General features: G+C 35.2%; 1 protein-coding gene across 4 annotated transcripts in view; it reads right to left on the bottom strand.

Annotated features, from left to right (window-relative positions):
- The window catches only part of ZPBP (zona pellucida binding protein), a 118333-nt gene that overhangs the window by 6831 nt on the left and 89439 nt on the right, over nt 1-22063 (bottom strand). Inside the window, exon 9 of one of the 4 annotated variants that reach the window (XM_057733818.1) lies at nt 21833-21843. The exons of the other annotated variants lie outside the window; for them this stretch is intronic. The gene's annotated coding sequence lies outside the window, so the exon portion shown is untranslated. Of the gene's footprint in view, nt 1-21832; nt 21844-22063 lie in introns of those variants that run through there. 4 annotated transcript variants of the gene reach the window in all.

Here is a 22063-nt window from a genome sequence, read left to right as displayed (position 1 = left end):
AAACAGACTTTAAGTCAAAAACTGTTATGAGAAAAAGGAAATTACATTTTCCTAAAATGACCAAATCAAGAAAATATAACAATTATAAAAATATACCCACCAAGGGACTTCCTAGGTGGCGCAGTGGGTAAGAATCTGACTGCCAATGCACGGGACATGGGTTCAATCTCTGCCCCAGGATGATATCACATGTCAAGGAGCAACTAAGCCCATGCGCCACAACTACTGGGCCTGCGCTCTAGAGCCCATGAGCCACAACTACTGAGCCCAAGTGCCACAACTACTGAAGCCCACACACCTGGTGCCCGTGCTCTGCAACAAGAGAGGCCACCGCAATGAGAAGCCTGCGCACCACAATGAAGAGTAGCCCCCACTTGCCACAACTAGAGAAAGCCCATGTGCAGCAATGAAGACCCAACACAGCCAATAAAATAAATACATAATTTATAAATATATATATATCCACCAAGCAACACGTACAGAAAATATACAAAGCAAATATTGACAGAAATAAGGGAGACACAGACAGCTCTACACTAATAACTGGAAATTTCATTACCTCACTTCCAATAATGGATAGTTTCTAGATAGAGGATCATTAAGGAAATAGAGGGCTTGACAACAGTATAAACCAACGAAATTTGACAGAAATATATAGAACCCTTCACTCATAGAAACAGAACACTCATTTTTATCATGTACATATGGAATATTTTCTAGGATAGACAATATTTTAGGACACGACAATTTTTCATAAATTAAAAAAAATGATATCTCACAAATCTACAATCTACAATCACAACAGAATGAAGAAATCAGTAACATAAGGAAAAGTGGACAGTCACAAATATGTGGAAATTAAACACACACCTAAAATGCCAACAGGACAAAGAAGATATCCAAAGGGAAACTGCAAAACATAGTGAGAAGTATTAGAATGAAAACATAACACAGCAAACCATATGAGATTACAAAAAAGCAGAGGCACATTTATTAGTAGTAAATGCCTATATTGAAAAAAAAAAACAGATCTTAAATCAATAACATAACTTCAGGTCGCTGGTCCAAGATGGCAGACAAGAAGGACATGTGCACACTCACTCTTGCAAGAGCACTGGAATTACAACTGCTGAACAATCATCCACAGAAAGACACTGGCACTCAACAAAAAAGACCCCACATCCAGAGACAAAGGAGAAGCCACAATGAGACCGGAGGAGGGGCATAATCATGAAAAAATCAAATCCCATAACCGCTGGGTGGGCAGCTCACAAACTGCAGAACAATTAGACCACAGAAGTCCACCCACTAAAGTGAGGGTTCTGAGCCCCACATCAGCCTTCCCAACCTGGGGGTCCAGCAACGGGAGGAGGAATCCCCAGAGAATCAGACTTTGAAAGCCAGCAGGATTTGATTGTAGGACCTCCATAGTACTGGGGGAAACATAGACTCCACTGTTAGAGGGCACACAAAAAACAGTGTGCCCACCAGGACCCAGGGGGAAGGAGCAGTGACCCCATAGGAGACTGAACCAGACCTACCTGAGGGTTTCAGAGGGTTGTCTGCAGAGGCGGGGAGGGGTGCAGCTGTGGCTCACTGAGGAGATGGGGCACTGGTGGCAGGGGTTCTGGGAAGTGTTCATTGGTGTGAGCCCTCCCTGAGTCCAGCCATTAGCCCCACCAAAGAGCCTGTAAGCTCCAGTGCTGGGTCACCTCAGGTCAAACAACCAACAAGGTGAGAATACAGCCCCGCTGATTGGCAGATAAGTGGATTAAAATTTTACTGAGCTCCACCCAACCAGTCCTACCCACCATCAGTCCCTCCCATCAGGAAGCAGCCACATGAACCTCTTAAAGACCTTCCTCCACAAGAGGGCAGACAGCAGTATCAAGCAGTATCAGCAGTATTTTGTCTTGTGGCACTGAAAACTACAGCCACAGAAAAATAGGGAAAATGAAAAAGGAGAAGACTTTGTACCAGATGAAGGGACAAGATAAAACCCTAGAAAAACAACTAAATGAAGTGGAGATAGGCACCATTCCAGAAAAAGAATTCAGAATAATGATGGTGAAGATGATCCAGAACTCTGAAAAAAGACTGGATGCAAAGATCAAAAAGATGCAAGAAAAGTTTACCAAAGACCTAGAAGAATTAAAGAACAAACAGAGATAAGCAACACAATAACTGAAATGAAAAACACACTAGAAGGAACCAACAGCAGATTAAATGAGGCAGAAGGGCGAATAAGTGACCTGGAAGACAGAATGGTGAAAATCACTGATGTGGAAAAGGATAAAGAAAAAGGAATGAAAAGAAATGAAGACAGTCTAAGAGACCTCTGGGACAACGTTAAATGCACCATCATTTGCATTAGAGGGGTCCCAGAAGGAGAAGAGAGAGAAAGGACCCAAGAAAATATTAGAAGAGATTATAGTTAAAAACTTCCCTAAGGTGGGAAGGGAAATAGCCACCCAAGTCCCGGAAGTGCAGAGAGTCCCAGGCAGGATAAACCCAAGGAGAAACACACCAAGACACACATTAGTCAAAGTGACAAATATTAAAGACAAAGAAAAATTATTAAAAGCAACAAGGGAAAAATGACAAATAACATACAAGGGAACTCCCATACGGTAAACAGCTGATTTCTCAGCAGAAACTCTTCAAACCAGAAGGGAGTGCCATGATATATTTAAAGTGATGAAACTGAAGAAGCTACAACTAAGAATACCTACCCAACAAGGATCTCATTCAGATTTGATGGAGAAATCAAAAGCTTTACAGACAAGCAACAGCTAAGAGAATTCAGCACCACCAAACCAGCCCTACAACAAATGCTAAAGGAACTTCTCTAAGTGCCAAACATAAGAGAAGAAAAGGACCTACAAAAACAAAAACAAAACAATTAAGAAAATGGTAAAAAGAACATACATATCAGTAATTACCCTGAATGTAAATGGACTAAATGCACCAACCAAAAGACACAGACTGGTTGAATGGATACAAAAACAAGACCCATATATATGCTGTCTACAAAAGACCCACTTCAGACCTAGGGACACATACAGACGGAAAGTGAGGGGATGGAAAAAGATATTCCATGCAAATGAAAATCAAAAGAAAGCTGGAGTAGCAATAGTCACATCAGATAAAACAGACTTTAAAATAAAAAATGTTACAAGAGACAAGAAAGGACACTACATAAAGATCAAGGGATCAATCCAAGAAGAGGAGAAAACAATTATAAATATATATGCACCCAATATAGCAGCACTTCAATATATAAGGCAAATTCTAACAACTATGAAAAAGGAAATCAACAGTAACACAATCATAGTGGGGGACTTTAACACCCCACTTACACCAATGGACAGATCATCCAGACAGAAAGTTAATAAGGAAACACAAGCTTTAAAAGACACAATAAATCAGCTAGATTTAATAGATATCTATAGGACATTACATCCAAAAACAGCAGATTTCACATTCTTCTCAAGTGCACATGGAACATTCTCCAGGACAGATCACATTCTGGTCATAAATCAAGCCTTGGTAAATTTAAGAAAACTGAAATTGTATCAAGCATCTTTTCCGACCACAATGCTATGAGATTAGAAATCAGTTACATGGAAAACACAGTAAAAAAAACACAAACACATGGAGGCTAAACAATACGCTACTCAATAACCAAGAGATCACTGAAGAAATCAAAGAGGAAATCAAAAAATACCAAGACACAAATGACAATGAAACACAACAATCAAAAACTTATGGGACAGAAATAGAGACCAAGATGTAGAGAACAAACATATGGACACCTAGTGGGGAAAGTGGGGAGGGTTGGGGAGGGAATGAATTGGGAGATTGGGATACCAAATTGTACACTCTAAATATATGCAGTTTGCTGTAAAAAATTAAAAAAAAAAAAACCTATGGGATGCAGAAAAAGCAGTTCTAAGAGGCAGGTTTATAGCAAGACAATGTTATCTCAAGAAACAAGAAAAACCCCAAATAAACAATCTAACATTACACCTGGAGAAACCAGAGAAAGAAGAGCAAACAAAACCCAAAGTTAGCAGAAGGAGAGAAATCATAAAGATCAGAGAAGAAATAAATGAAACAGAAACAAAGAAAACAATAGCAAAAACAAATAAAACTAAATGCTGGTTCTATAAGATAAATAAAATTGATAAATCTCTAGGAAGACTCATCAAGAAAAAGAGGGAGAGGACTCAAAGCAATAAAATTAGAAAGGAAACACGAAAAGTTACAATGGACACTGCAGAAATAAAAAGTACCATAAGAGACTACTATAAGCAACTATATGCCAATAAAATGAACAACCTGGATGAAATGGACAGATTCTTAGAAAGGTATAACCTTCCAAGACTGAATCAGGAAGACATAGAAAATATGAACAGACCAATCACAAGTAATGAAATTGAAACTCTGATTAAAAATCTTTGAACAAACAAAAGTCCAGGACTAGATGGCTTCACAGGTGAATCTAATCAAACATTTAGAGACATGCTAACATCCATCCTTCTCAAACTCTCCCAAAAAATTTCAGAGGAAGGAACACTCCCAAACTCACTCTATGAGGCCACCATCACCCTGATACCAAAACCAGACAAAGATACTACCAAAAATAGAAAAAAAATTACAGACCACTATCACTGATGAATTTAGATGGAAAAATCCTCAACAAAATACTGGCCAACAGAATCCAACAACACATTAAAAGGATCATACACCATGATCAAGTGGGGTTCATCAACACCCATTTATGATAAAAACTCTCCAGAAGGTGGGCATAGAGGAAACCTACCTCAACATAATAAAGGCCACATATGACAAACCTACAGCAAACATCATTCTCAATGGTGAAAAAGCTGCAAGCATTCCCTCTAAGATCAGGAACAAAACAAGGATGTCCACTCTCGCCACTACCATTCAACACAGTTTTGGAAGTCCTAGCCACAGCAATCGGAGAAGAAAAAGAAATAAAAGGAATCCATCTTGGAAAAGAAGAATAAAACTGTCACTGTTTGCAGATGACATGATACTATACCTAGACAATCCTAAAGATGCCACCAGAAAACTACTTGAGCTAATCAATGAATTTGGTAAAGTTGCAGGATGCAAAATTAGCACACAGAAATCTCTTGCATTTCTATACACTAAGAGTGAAAGATTAGAAAGAGAAACTAAGGAAACAATCCCATTCACCATTGCAACAAAAAGAGTAAAATACTTCGGAATAAACCTAACTAAGGAGGTCAAAGACCTGTACTCAGAAAACTATAAGACAGTAATGAAAGAAATCAAAGATGACACAAACAGATGGAGGGATATACCATGTTCTTAGAGTGGAAGAATCAACATTGTGAAAATGATTATATTACCCAAAGCAATCTACAGATTCAATGCAATCACTATCAAATTACCAATGTCATTTTTTACAAAACTAGAACAAAAAATCCTAAAATTTGTATGGAAACACAAAAGACCCTGTATAGCCAAACCAATCTTGAGAGGAAAAGATGGAGCTGGTTGAATTAGACTCCCTGACTTCAGATTATACTACCAAGCAACAGTAATCAAGACAATATGGAACTCGCACAAAAACAGAAATATAGACCAATGGAACAGGATTGAAAGCCCAGAGATAAACTACGGTTAGCTAATCTACGACAAAGGAGGCAAGGAAACACAATGGAGAAAAGACAGCCTCCTCAATAAGTGGTGCTGGGAAAACTGAACAGCTACACGTAAAAGAATGAAATAAGAACACTCCCCAACACCATACACAAAAATAAACTCAAAATGGATTAAAGACCTAAATGTAAGGCCAGACACTATAAAACTCCTAGAGGAAAACATAGGCAGAACACTCTTCGACATAAATCACAGCAAGATCTTTTTTGACCCACCTCCTAGAGTAATGGAAATAAAAACAAAAATAAATAAGTGGGACGTAATGAAACTTTAAAGTTTCTGCAGAGCAAAGGAAACTATAAGCAAGACGAAAAGACAACCCTTAGAATGGGAGAAAATATTTGCAAATGAATCAACAGACAAAGGATTAATCCCCAAAATATATAAACAGTTCATGCAGTTCAGTATCAAAAGAACAAACAACCCAATCAAAAAATGGGTAGAAGATCTAAATAGACATTTCTCCAAAGAAAACATAAGGATGGCCATGAAAAGCTGCTTAACATCACTAATTATTAGAGAAGTGTAGATCAAAACTACAATGAGGTATCACCTCACACCGGTCAGAATGGGAATCATCAGAAAATCTACAAGCAGTAAATGCTGGAGAGGGTGTGGAGAAAAGGGAACGCTCTTGCACTGCTGGTGGGAATGTAAACTGATAAAGCCTCTATGGAGAACAGTATGGAGGTTCCTTGAAAAACTAAAAATAGAGTTATCGTATGACCCAACAATCCCACTCCTGGGCACATACCCAGAGAACACCATATTGCAAAAAGAGACATGCACTCCAGCATTCATAGCAGCACTATTTACAATAGCCAAGACATGAAAACAACCTAAATGTCCATCAACATATGAATGCATAAAGAAGATGTGGTACTATATACAATGGAATATTACTCAGCTGTAAGAAGTAACGAAAATGGGACATTTTGTAGAGACATGGATAGGCCTAGAGACTGTCATACAGAGTGAAGTGAGTCAGAAAGAGAAAAACAAATATGGTATATTAACACATATGTGCGGAATATAGAGAAATGGTACAAATCAAACAGTTTGCAAGGCAGAAATAGAGACACAGATGTAGAGAACAAACATATGGACACCAAGAGTTTGGGAAAGTGGGAGGGGTTGGGGGTAATGAATTGGGAGACTGGGATTGCCATTTATACATTAGTAATAAGAAAAAAATCAATTTGACACTAAATAATGCAGTTTATTGTATGTCAATTGTATCTCAATAAAAGTTCTTAAAGAAAAAAAATAACTTCACAGGTGAAGGGATGAGAAAGGAGCAAACTAAATCTACAGATAGCAGAAGGAAGAAAAATTTTTAAAAAGATTAAAGTGACTATTAATGACAGAGAATTTAAAAAATAGAGAAAAGCAAGGAAAACAAAAGTTGATTTTTTTTTTGTAAAGACAAAAAGAACTGACAAACCTTTAGGTAGACTGAAAGAGAGAGAAGACTGAAATTTCTAGAATCAGAAAGAAAGATGGAACATCACTACCACACTTACAGAAATGAAAAGGATAAGCCAATTCTAACAAAAATTATATGCCAGAAAGGTAAGCTAGAAAAAAATGAAAAATACCTGGAAACAGACGTTATAAAAACTAACTGAAGAAAAAACAGAAAATCTGAAGAAATCTATAACAAGATATTGAGTTAGTAAATGAAAACCTCCAATAATAAAAATCTCAGGGTGAGATGGTTTCACTGGTGAATACTACCAAACAGTTAAAGAAGAATTAAACCAATTTTTCTCAAACGCTTTCAAAAACAGAAGAGGAGGAAACACTTCTTAATCCATCTGTGATAACAGCATTACCCTGATATCAAAGCCAGACAGAGATATACTAAGACAAGGAAATAAGTGTCAATATCTCCTGAATGCAGATGCAAAAAACCATCCTCGACAAAATACTAATAAACAACTTCCAGCACTATATTAAAGTATTATTCAACATAATCAAGTGGGATATATCCCAGGAACCAAAAAATGGCTAAACGTATAAAAACCAATCAAAGTAACATACTATACAAATAGAAGGGAGAAAAAAACCTACATGATCATCTCAACTGATGCCGAAAAATAATCTGACAAAATCCTAAATTTTCACCTTAAAAGCATTCAACAAACTAGGAATAAAACTAAAACAAATTCAATCTGATAAAGGGCTTTTATGAAAAAAATCATGTTTAATATTGAAAGCTTTCCCCCTAAGATCAAGAACAAGGCAAGGATATCCTAGAGAAAGTCTTAGAGAGAGCAATTAGGCAAGAAAAATAATAAAAGGCATCTGAATTATGAAAGAAAAAGTAAACTCTCTAACTGTAGATGATATGATTGTGTGATGTATACACACACACATATGGAGAGACAGAGAGACACAGACAGAGAGAGACAGGCAGAGAGAGAGAGAAACCTGAGAATACACATACACACACACTACTACAGCTAATAAAGGAACTCAGCAACGTTGCAGGATACAAGATGAACACACAAAAATCAGTTACATCTATATATTAGCAGTGAAAAAATCCTCAAAGAAAATTAGGAAAACAATTACATTTACATGATAATTTACAAAAAATCTAGATGTAAAGTTAACCAAAGAGGTTAAAGACTTGTACAATTGAGAGAGTAGCACTGACATATACACAATACCAAATGTAAAACAGATGGCTAGTGGGAAGCTGCTGCATATCACAGGGAGATAGACTCAATGCTTGGTGATGACCTAGAGGGGTGGGATAGGGAGGATGGGAGGGAGGCTCAAGAGGAAGGGGATATGGGGATATATGTATAAATACAGCTGATTCACTTTGTTGTACAGCGGAAACTGGCACAACAGTGTAAAGCTATTATACTCCAATAAAGATCTGAAGGAAAAAATGGATAAATTGGGCTTTATTAAAATTAAAATTTTTGTACATCAAAAGACATTATCAACAACCTTGTCAAATGGCTAAGTAGAAATGTTAACAGGGTCTATCTCTAACTGGCACAAGATACAGGCACTTACCATAAGAAAGCTGGAGTGGTTATATTAATATGTAACAAAGTAGACTTCAATGCAAGGAATATTACTAGGAATAAAAGGTGTATCATTACATAATGACTGAAACTTAAGTCATCAAAAAAGAGACCACAATCCTAAATGCCTATTTACTCAGTTACTGAGTTTCAAAATACTTGAAAAAAAAATAAAGGAGAAATAGTCCAATCCACAATTACAGCTGGGATTTTCATCATTTCACTCTTACAAACTGATTTAACAAGTGGAAACTAGAACAGTAGACATACAGAAGACAACTTCTACCTAAATATCAGAATAAACTTATTATTCAAGAGGACATGGAACATTCATCAAGATGGGCTGTATCCTGAGCCTTAAAACACTTCTCAAAACAACTAAAAGATTCAAAGTAATATAGGGCATGTTTTCTAAACAGAAAAAAATTTAATTGGAAATGAACAATATAAAGATACATTGGAAATGGTCAGTTATATGGGAATTAAACAGAATACTATGAAATGAGCCCTGGGACAAAGAAAATTACAAAGAAAATTAGAAAATATTTTGTACTGAGTGAAAACTAAATAAATAAAATTAGTGGGATGAAGGCAAAACAATAGTAGTGAAAAATGTATAGCTTTAAATACTTATATAAGAAAAGAAAAAGATATAAAATCAATGTAGCATGCGGCTCCCCTAAGAAACTAAAGAAAGAACACGTTAAATTTCAGATGAGAAAGAAAGCAAACAAACAAATAAATAAATAAATAAAATGTTAAAGAGCAGACATTAATTAAATAGAAATCAGACAGATGAAAAATTCAATAAACTAAAAGGTGGCTCTTTGAAAAGACTAATAAAATTGATAAACCTACAGACAGAGCTTGTAAAACCAAAAACAAATTAGTCAAGATAAATGAATAATATCAGAATGAATGAGAAAATGTCACTACAGATTCTGACATTAGTGGTAAAATAAGACAATACTGATAAAGTTGTGGAATAAATTTCAAATTTATTTGAAATGTCCAAATTCAAAGAAAATGGACAAACACCCTGCACATACAAACTGTAAAACTGGACTCAGAAAATCTAAAAAGCACTTTGTCAATTAACCGTTTTAATTAAAATTCTTTCCACAGGGAGCTATAGTTCTGCTGTGGTGGTCAAATCCCTTAATGCCCATTCAGCCCAATGGTTATGACTAAAACTAGAACTAAAAATGAAATAACTACCTGAGGGTCTCTTAAAAAGCAAAGAAAATTAGGTGAATTTGAAACGGTAGTTAAGAGAAGCAACACACATAGAGACAGTATCCCATTTGCTTTAGTTTTCTCTTTCACCCTTACCACCAGGGTTGATTGATTTTCAGAGTAGCACTGTGCAGGTAGATAAAACTTCAACAGAAACCCTGCCATCCTTCTGGCCAATGGAATCAAGGAATAAGGCCCAGAGAGATTTCAGTGTGAGGGCAAAGTCTTGGAGGTGACTGATGCCAAGAAAGAGTTCCCTTAATTCTGTGTATGATCCTACACAAGACTCAGCAAAACTCCTGTACCACATGTACAAGACATAGACCCAGGCCAACATACAAAGGCTTAGAGAACTAAACTGAGATTTGAAACCATACAAGTTGCAGCCTAACTTCTAAACATAAATTCATGGAAAAGACCCAAAACCAGCATAGCAAAGTCCTTGAGAATTGAACTGGGTTTGAATTGGATTTCCTACTAAAACAAAAACATCAACCTTTTCCAGATGATTATAACAGAATTCAGAGGAAACACAACATAACATTAAGGAAAATGTGACCTATTAACAAAAGAAAAAACAAACAAATGCTAACTTCAAGATGACAGATGTCTGAACTATGAGACAATACTCTAAGATAGATCAATGAGTTAAACTGAAGAACAGAGAGAAAAAGGTTGAAAAACAATGGGGTGAAAAGTAACAAAGCACCAGGCACCTATAATACAATATCAATAGATATAACATATGGGTTTCACTGTCAGTACAGAGGAGAATATGGTAAGAAAAGATGGGAAACAGATAATCCAGCAATATGTAAAAATGATACTACATCATTTGGTGAAAGACATAAATGCACAGATTCAAGGATCTCATAGAATCCTAAATAGGATAAATTTTTTTAAATGTCTAAAAACATCACATTTAAAGTGTTGACAAGATAAAATAAAAATCCAGAAAGCAGTGGACGAAAATGACAAATTATGTACAAGGAAGCAATAATTCAAATGACTGTAGATTTCTAACCAGAATCTATGGCAGTCAGAAGACAGTGGAATAACAGGTTTAAGAGCTGGGTGAGGGGAGGGGAGCTTCAACCCAGAATTCTACACTTAGAGAAAATACCCATCAAAAAATGAAGAATAGAGATCTATAGATACATAAGTGTCATCTTTAGATAGAAAAAAGGTAAAAGAATTTACCACCAGCATACCTGCTCTACAAGAACTGCTAGAGGAAATTCTTTCAGATGACATAACATATAAGGAAGAGGAAACCTCCATTAGCAATAGAAAACATCTGGATAAATATGAAAAACTATTTTCCCCCTTAAGTTATTTAAAATATGTAAGATTATTAAAAGCAAAAATTACAACAGGGTTTGGAGAATTTTTCAGGGTACCTATATGCAATAAATATGATTATGACATAAAAAGCAGGGAGAGAGTAGCCAGATTAAGGGATCATAAGGTTTCTACATTTTATATGGATTGGTGCAATATTAACTCTAAGTAGAAAATGAAACGTATGCTCTTTAGACTATCAAAATCTGTACTTTTTTATAAGTACAGTCAAAAAGGAAATTAAATGCATTAAATACAGCTAAAATGCTATTAAATATTTTAAACTATAATACTTAAAATAATCAAACAATATACAAAAGGCAGCATGAGTGGGTCAAAAACCAGAGGAGACAAACAGAAAACAAATAGTAAAATGATGTAAACACTTAATTGATAGGCAAACATTGATAGACTAGATTAAAAAAAAAAAAAAACCCACACAGCAACTATAAGCAGCCTACAACAGATATATAGATTGGCTGAAAGCAAATGGCATAAAAAGGCAGTAAAGTTAAGATTGCTGGAACTACTATACTAATACAAGATAAAATAAAATTCAAACAGGGTAATTAACAGGTGAAGACAGAAATTTCATAATTATAAAAGGGATAATTCATCAGGAAGACACAAATACTGAATTCCTTATGTGTCTATTAATAATTTCAAAATACCAGAAAAATGAACAGAAATAAAGGGTTAAATAAACAATTCCACAGTCAGGAAGTAACTAGATCTTAAACTACTAACAATCTGATCTACTTACATTTTTAGAACACTACATCCAACAACTGAAAAATACCCATATTGTTCAACTGAAAAAGGTACCTTCACAAACACAGGCCATATTACAGGCCATAAAACCAATCTAATGAGCTTAAATTTTCTCTAACCATATACTAATTAAATTAAGTATCAAAAACAATAAGATATTTAGAAACATATCTAAAATATTTAAAATTTAATAACTAAAAATATGACTGAAATTAATGAAATGAATCTAAAGCATTGCTTAAGAGAAATTTTTATGATCATATATATACAGCTTTTAGTAGAGACATGTAAAATCAATGACACAAAATCCCAAGGAATTTACCAAAAAAATCCAAAATATGTGAATTTAGCAATGTATCACAAGGTGAGGCCAATAAACAAAACAATATTTCTCAATACTAGCAATGAACAATTGGAATCCAAAATTAAAACCACGAGACCACTTATACCAGCTCCCCATAAGAGGAAATAACTATATATGAATCTAGTAAACATATATAAGATCTGTATTATGATAACTACAAACCACTGATTATAGAAATCAAAGATAACCTACATAAATGGACAGATATACTACGGTCATAATTTGGAAGGTTCAACATTGCAAACTTCCCAAATTCTAAACTGACCTATATGTTTAACAACATTGGTATGAAAATCCCACAAGTATATTTTTGTCTTTGTTGGTAAATACAAACAAGCTGATTCAAAATTTATATAGAAAAGCAAATGAGCTAGAATAGCTAAAACAATTTTTCAAGAGAAGAAAAAAGGGAGAAATCACACTACCCAACCTTAGGACTCACTAGCTACAGTAATGTAGACAGTGTTTTGGTAGAAGAATAGATACATAAATCAATGAAATAGATCATTTTCCTGGTTAATTCCATCAAATATTGAAAGATAAAATAATATCAATTTCACAGAAACTCTTCTGGAAAATAAAGAAGGAAGAAAAAATGCCCAAGTCATTTTTATGATGCCAACATAAGTGTATTTCATAAACACAACAAAGAATATTTAAAAAATACAGATGAATACGCCTCTTGAAAAAGGTATAAATATTAACAAATCAAATCAAACAATAAATAAAAAGGGTAAAATAGCACAACCAAGTAGGGTTTATCTCAGGAGTGCAAGGCTGGTTCAACATTAGAAAAATCCATCAATGCAATTTCTATACTAATTTAATAAAAATAAAAATCATATATTTATTTTTTAAAATTCAGATAAAGAATGGGACAAAATTCATAATTATTTATGATCAAGACTTTAGCAAACTAAGAACAGTAGGGGACTACTTCAAGCTGAAAACCAGTATCTAAGACATTCCTAGTGCTAATATCATACTTAAAAGTGAAAAATTATCTCTAATATTGGGAACAGGATAAGAGTGCCTGCTTTTATTTCTATTCAACACCATACTAGAGGACCTAGTCATTTGCAATAAAGTAAGTAAAAGAAAAAAAAAGGCACAGATATCAGATGAAGAAGTAAAACTATTTGCAGATGCTATGTTTATTCTTATAAAAAAATACAGGGTCTACAAAATAATTATGAGCTCTAATCACTGAATTAAACAGAGACACAGGATCCAGGTTAATATTTAAAAATCAACTGTATTCTTATATACTACAGTAATTCAAAAACAGAATAAGCAAAGTAATTTTTAATGTAATACAGTACTTACTATACAACTGCATTAATCAAGACACTTAGGTATTGGTGAAATGATAAACATAAGGCTGAATGAAGCAGAATTAAACCCACATGAATATAGTCAGTTGAAGTTTTCACAGAGTTATCAGGGAAAATTTAATAAGAAAAGAAATATCTTCAGCAAATGGTGCTGGATCACCAGGACAGGCTATCTGTACTGTAAAAAATTATTACTGACCCTTACCTCACACCAAATAGAAATATTAACTCAATATCTATCATAGACTTAAATGTGCAACCCCAAAGTACTAAATAAAAAGCACAGAAGAAAATTCTTGTGACCTTAGAGCATGAAAAGGTTTATTAAAACACAGAAACACATGAACCACAGAAAAAAAAATAATAAATTGGACTTCTTCAGCTTTTTGTTTTGAAAACAAAAATGCAAGCCACAGTCTGGGAGAATATATTCACAGCACATATATCAGAAAATAACTTTTGTCCATACTAAATTAAGAACTCTTACAATTCAGTAAGACAGACAACTCACTTAAAAAATGGGAAAGATCTTCTAATAGATACTGTGCAAAAGAATACCAATATCCAATAGAAACTTGAAAATGTCTTTTAAAAAGGAAAATTAAAATTAAAACCAAAATGAGATACCACCATGCATATACACATTGGAATGGCTAAAATTCAAAACAGTGACCATACTATTCTTTAGAAAGTATTTAGAACAACTGGAACTCCACAACTTTGCTGGTAGAATATGAAAATTGTACAGCCACTTTAAAAATAATTTGGCTTTTTTTTTTTATAAAGTTAAACATACACTTACCGTATGACCTAGCAATCACAATGATAGGTATTTTCCCAGAAGAATTGAAAACATTATGTCCACACAAAGACTTGTACAGGAATGTTCATAGCAGCTTTATTTGTAATGGCCTAAAACTGGAAACAACCCAGATGTCCATCATCAGGTGAACGGATAAACAAAATGTGGTATATCCATACAATGGACTACTACTCAGCAATGAAGAGGAACAAGCTATTAACACATGCAATAATACTGATGAACCTCAAAACCATTATGCTGAGTGAAAGAATTCAGACGGATTATCTACTGCGTGACTCCATTTATTAAAAATTATAAAAATGCATGCAAATATATAGTGATACAGAGCATATCAGTATTTGCTTGGGAGTGGATGCTGAGGGAGGACTGACTACAGAAAGGCATAAGCAACATTCAGGGCTATGGCAGAGGTCCTCTTCCTGACTGTAGTGATAGCTTCATGGATGTACACATGTCCAAGTCATTAAACTGTGTACTTAATTATATGCCAATGTTGAGCCCAAACAAAGCAAGTTAGAGCAGTTATTTAAGGTAAGACACCGTTGGGACTTCCCTGGTGGTCTAGCGGTTGGGACTTTGTCTTCCAATGCAAACAGCATGGGTTCAGTTCCTGGTCAGGGAGCTAGGATCCCACATGCCTTGCGGCCAAGAAGCCTAGGCATAGACCAGAAGCAGTGATGCAACAAATTCAATAAAGACTTTAAAAATGGTCCACAACAAAAAGAATCTTAAAAAAAAAAAAGGTAAGACAGTTCACTGATTATCATGGAAACCAATACTATTTGTTATTGTTGATTGCCTCAATAAGAGTTAAAAGTATAAAATCCTGAATTGGGGTAAAAAAAATCAAATTCTGATAATGGATATATCTGAGCAGAAGGGGAAGACAATGGACGGTTGAGGCCTTCGCAGGAAGTTTCAGCTGTGTCCTATTTAAATCACTTTAAATCTTAGGATACGAAGCAAGTGACAGGATATGAAATTTGTTTGGAATGGGTGATATGAACATACTTGTTCATAGCATCACTTTCTATATTTCTTGATGTTTGAAATACATTATAAAGAAAAGTTTTGTTTCCAAACAGCCATAATAAATCAAAGACACACACACACACACACACACACACACACCCCTTTCCATGAAAAACAAAACTAAACAAGCTTCAAGGTACAGACAGCTTCAAAGAGGTATTAAACATTTGAGGGGGAAATTATATAAATTTTATGTACATCATTTAGAAAAAGCAAGAGGGAATGATTGCAATTCATTTTTAAACAGCAGTGCCCTAATAATATTTTATAAATATTTACAAGAAAACAATAGACCAAAGTTCCTCACAGATATAGACACAAAAATCCTTAACTAAATGTTAGCATATAAACTTTGGTGATACATAGAAATTACAAATAATGATCACATATATTTTATATGAGAGGTCAGTTTATACAAATGTGGTTCAACTTCTACATATCAATCAAGGCACTATAAAATATGATAAAAGATATAAAACATATGATCATCTCAACTGTGTATATAAGACACGACAAAATTCAATCTAATTCTTGATCAAAAATCAAAATAGAGAATGGAACGGAATTTCCTTTGTCAACCTGATTAATGGCATCTCTGAAAAGCCTGCAACTAACATCGCAGCTACCTGGGAAAGCCTGTGGGCCCTGACAACTGAAAAAGGAAAAGAATGACAACTCTCACCACTTGTGGTGAGCACTTCTCTGCACATTCTAGCCAGACTAATGAGGCAGTAAAAAGAAATAAAGAGCATGGAAATTATAAACAAAGCAGTGAAATTGTCTTTATTCCTATGTGAGATGATTAGGTATGAAGAAAATTGTAAAAATAAAAAAGAAACTCTCAGAACTATGAATTTTAGCAAGGCCACATAATACAAGGTCAATGTTTCTAGAAGAAAATAGGAAAAATTCTTCATGAATTTGGGGTAAGCAGAAATTTCTTGGATGGACACAATATCTTTGGTTCATGAAGAAAAAAATTTAGAAACATAGTTTTGTCAAAATTAAAACTTCTGTATTTGAAAGACACCATTAAGAAAGTAAAAAGAATACATATGGACCTGTTTCCAGAATACAAAGATAAACATTATAAGTCAATATTTAGAATAATAATATGATAAAAGGTAGAGGAAATGACATGAACAAACAATTCACCAATGAACATAAGTGAAATAGGGTTAGGGAACAGGAGAAGATATTTGACATCATTAGCTATAAAGTAAATACAAATTATACCACAAGTAAAATAGCACGACACTCTAATCAGGATGGTTAAAAACTTAGAAAATGGACAATATCAAGTGTGCAAGAATGTAAAACAACCAGAAGTCTCATACATTGCTTGGTGGATATGTAAAATCATATGACTACTTCGTGAAAGTTTGGGAGTTTCTTAACAGTTAAAAATATTTTACCATACTACCCTACAACTTAACTCGTATGTATTCACCTGAGAGAAATGAAAACACAGGTCCACAAAAAAACTTACACAGAAATGTTCATACAAGCTCTATTCACAATAGCCAAAAACTAGAAACAACCCAAATGCCTATCAAAAACTGAATGTAAAAGTAAATAGTGCTGAATTGAAAAAGCAGTTGTAAGTGACTGTGAAGTGGCCTAAGGAAACAATTTGGGGAATGGAAATTTCTATATCTTCACAGTGGTAACGGTCAAAGGGATGCATACACGTGTCCAAACTCGCCAAACTGTACAATTAAAATGTGCACATATTAAAATCAGTGTATTTATTACACCTTCATAAAGTTGATTAAAAACATTTTCCCATAAATAATGCATAATATAAAACAGTCAAATTCATAGTGGCACAGAGTAGAATGGTGGTTCCCAGGGGCCAGTGAGAGGGAAAAATAAGGAGATGTTACAAAGTTTCAGTTATGCAGGATGAATAAATTATGGAGATCCAAGTATAGCAATGTGACTCTAATTAACAATATTACATTGCATACTTGAAATCTGGTAAAAGAGTAGATCTTAAGTGATCTCACCTCAAAAAATATATATAAATGTATGTGAGGTATGGAACGTGATGGATATGTGAATTAGCTTAATTGTGGTGGTTATTTCACAGTGTTTACATATATCAAAATATCAAACTGTACATCTTAAATACACACAATTTTGTCTGCTAATTATACCACAATGAAGATGAAACAGAAACAGAGATATAACACATTTATAAATACGAAGCCACCTTCTCGCCAAGTCATAATCCTATCAGGCTTACTGAAAATGAAAGCTGAGCAGCTGATTCTAAAAGGAATAGGGGAGTATAAAGGACTTTGTGGCAGACTGTATTTCCCAGAGATGACAGATAATACATCCCATCCTACGCTTCTCAGAATTGTGACCTCGTTGAGCAGCAGAATCCATCTGTCACCTCCTCTGTTTCTAAGTGGAGCTTTGTGAGCATGACAGAAATGACACCAGCTGACTTCTGAGGCGAGGTCCTAAAACACATGGCTTTCCACTGTTATCTTAGGACATGAGCTTTTAGATTCCACTGCCATACTGTAAAGTAACAGTGCCCGTGCTCACAGAGGGCCAGTTAATATGGATAATCTCATGAGTTAGTATAGAAAACCTCAAGAATAACAGGCTTACGGCCAGAGTACACAGAAAATTCTTGCCTCAACAGTGGGGAATGACTAGCCTAAGACGGAACATTGGTTCAGCCAAATAAATTAAAAGTAAGACCAGAAATAATCAAACTGTTTCCAAACAATCGTTCTGTGTGTGCCAGAACAAAACTCAATAATACAAAAATATAAAAATACAAAAATATTCAATGCCAAATAGCAAAACATTCGTAAATATCTGGCATTCAGTGAAAAATTACTTGGCATGAGAGAGGCAAGACAATATAACTCATGGTAAGAAGAAAGAAAGCTAATTGCAATCTACCCTGAATATGTGGAAAAGGACATTACAACAATTAAAGTAACAATATTCCACATGTTCAAAACTTAAGATAATATATGGAAGATAAAAAAAAAAAAGCATTTCAGTAAATCTTCTAGAGGTCAAAACCATGTGGTGTGTGATGAAAAACGCTCTGGGTAGGATTAATGGTTGATTTGATGCTGCAGAAGGAAAGATAACTAAACTTGAAGATACAGCAATAGAAAGTATACAGAATAAAACACAGAAAACATTTTTAATGAAGAGATCAGCAAAGAGCTGTGGGAAAATGTCAGTCAGGTTAACACCTTTTAATTGCATTCCCTGAAGAAGAGACTAATAGAAAAATTATTTGAATAAATAAGTACAATGATTTTCCAAATTTGAAAGCACTGAGTGTCCACAAATCCAAGAAACTCAACAACAAACTACAAGCAAAGAATCATAAAGAAAACAGCACCAAGATGCATCACATTTATATTCCTCAAAAGCAGTGATAAAGAGAAAATCTTAAAAGAAACCTCAAAAAAAAAAAGGCAACTACTATATACAGGAACAAAAATAAGGATGACACAGATTTCCAACTGGAAATAATTCAAGTGAGAAGACAGGGTCAACATTTTAAAAATATATAAAGAACAACAAAAAAGTCAACCTAGATTTCTATATCCAGTAAACAAAATTATTCAAAAATGAAGACAAAAGAAATATGACATGAAGAAAATGAAATATCCCTCAAGAGCAAATTCACAGCTGAAGAAACGTTAAATAAAATCCTTTGGGCCAAAGGAAGAGAATTGCAGGTGGAACTGGGTCTACACCAAGAATGAAAACTAATGGAAACGAAAGTTAGATGGACAATACATGTGATTTTTTCTTATTATTTACATTCCCATACAAGATAAACTGTTTAATAAACAGAACAATGTAGTGTGGGCTTTGTGACACAGGTAAGCTAAAGCGGATGGATGTTAACAATAGCACAAATGTCGGGAGAGAAGAAACGGAAGTATAATAGATGCTTATACTTCATATGAAGTGGTATAATATTGTTGACTTAAAAAAAAAAGCACAACATGAGAGTTGCGAGTTGAGTTTATTTGGGGGAAAATTAGGACTACAACCTGGGAGATATCATCCCAGATGGCTCTGAGAAACTGTTCCAAAGAGGCAGGGGGGAAGATTAGTATATATGTATTCTTGATAAAGGAGGAGTACATGCAATCAAACATTTTTTGTAGGGGGTTTCCGCTAGTCACAAGGAGCAGACCGTCACCATGTAGGGATTTAGTGCTTTTCTAGATATGAGCTGATGCAAGGGTTGGGCTCATAAAATCAGTTTCTGAAAACATCTAACTATCTAAAGACCCGTTCTGCCCATCCTCCAAAGCACAAAGTGCCTCATTCCTGGTCTCCCCTCTGAATTCCCTTCAGGGGAGGCAGAAGGTCAGCAGCTATAGCAGCACAAAGTGATTTAATTCTTGTACAGGCAGATGGCAAGTTCCAATTTATAGCTGACAGGGCCCCTGCATGGTCATACATTCGACCATGCTTTGGGAGGCATTTCATGACCATTTCATCCCACGGTGCTAGGAAGGCTCATTCCTAGGTGTGATGAAGATCTCACCGATGCTGATAGGCCACTCGATGTGCCAGTACAGGGCTAGGTCTTTGTAAAAAAAGTCAGAGTTCTCTGGACCACCTGTATTCCTAAGCTGTTATGGTCCAGGAAAAATCCCCTCTTGTTGCATCTTCCCATATCCAGAATTACACTATTACAATCATTGATCACATACAGAACTATATATCTGATCAACTGCTTCAAGTAGCCTAGCCATCATTTTTGCTGGTGGCTCAGTCACACATTTGGTAATACAAAAAACAATAATCCTGTGAAACAGGCAAACTACAATATAGCTAATAACATTAGTACAGTTATAAGTAAATACTTGAGCCAAGAGCTTCCCATGCCAAACCACTTTTTGAAGAGGTTGAGACTTGGGAATGGGTTGCTTAAGGCAGAAATATGACTTTTCAGATGCTTCATTAAATGTGTTATATTAGAGGATTTACCAGGTATGAAAACACAGCATTCAGTTTGAATTATGGCATAGGTGCCTCTGTGAGATATTGTAAGGATGTTGGGGGCCATGTGGTTTTATAGCACTGTTGTTCTCATCATAGCTCAGAATTCAATAAGCTAATAGCCTGGTTGTTATTATTATTTAAGGCCTGTTGAGTGAATTCTGTTAAGGCTTCAATATGGCTAGATATGGCAAAAATAGCTGCTAGTGGTCATACCAGCAGAATACAGATCTCTTGACCCATCAGCTCGTGCCAGTGGTCTCTAATCTGTTACATATATGACCTTGAATCCATGGGAATCCGAGGGTACATCTTACTACCCATCCCAGTGGAAGCCAAGGCCATAAATTAGTACCACAAATCCAGTGAGTTCCATTAGGTGCAACCCAGTGAATCTCTGGTCATTTGACTCAGTCAGTTCCACACCAGTGACTGTCTCTAAGGGTAATAACATGTAGGCATTGTTCATAAGGCCCCCGGCCCAATTTCCTGATGTTACTGGGGTGATCATCCTTAGTGTGATTTAATTGTTCCCAACATAGAGGTGTTTTTAAACTTAAACGATCACAGCCTGGTGTTAACCACATAAATCCATCCCACAATTTGTAGGAAGTTTCTCTTTAATAGACAAGAGGTAACAGTTTTTGTTTGAGACTTAGCTGTCATTCTGATTGAGCCTGAATGACCTTAAAAGAAAATTTGAACTTATGGCCAGGGTCAGAGTAGGTATTATTAATTGGCCAGGTGAGGGGATCCCCTGAACAGGACTATAGTTTTTTTTCTCTTTCTCTAGAGAAAATTTCCTAAGGGCCATCCAATTAGAGCCTTGGAGGGGAGAAATCCATCAAGGCAACCCAAAAGCACTAGTCAGGTAATTAGTCACAAACCCAACAATTGGACTGATTTTTAAAATTAGCATAGGATTGTGCCCATGATAGAAAAACATTTGATTTATATGTAAAACTCCAAGAAGTCAAGAAAACATAAATGCTCATACGAGTCAGGGTCCAGCATCTTGGCTAGTTGTCTACTTCTGATGTTGGCTTCTTCTCGTCCTGGTGTGAGTGTAGTTTTCTCCTCTGATAAGTGTCCTTCCGTCTAGGTTGGAGACTGTCCTTTAAATTATGTCCTTTTTAGCATCTATAATCCCCTGGTTGCAGGTTGCGGGGCATCCGGCTTTCACCCAAAGATAGATTACTGAGATAAGCTTCAGAAAAAAACTTAGAGTGTCCTTTTAAAAAACTCAGTTGGACTTTACATTACTATAGCATAACAGCAAGGAACTATCCAGGGAGTGAATCTTGTAAATACAGACCTCCATCAGCAAAACTGGCACTTAATATTCATTGGAATATAACCTTTTTCTTTCTAAAATTACCCTCATTTTTACCCAGTA

This window comes from Hippopotamus amphibius, chromosome 4, assembly GCF_030028045.1.
Source record: "Hippopotamus amphibius kiboko isolate mHipAmp2 chromosome 4, mHipAmp2.hap2, whole genome shotgun sequence".
Taxonomy (NCBI): Eukaryota; Metazoa; Chordata; class Mammalia; order Artiodactyla; family Hippopotamidae; genus Hippopotamus; species Hippopotamus amphibius.
Note: the sequence above shows the minus strand (reverse complement) of the source record. Positions and strands in the feature narration are given on the sequence as shown.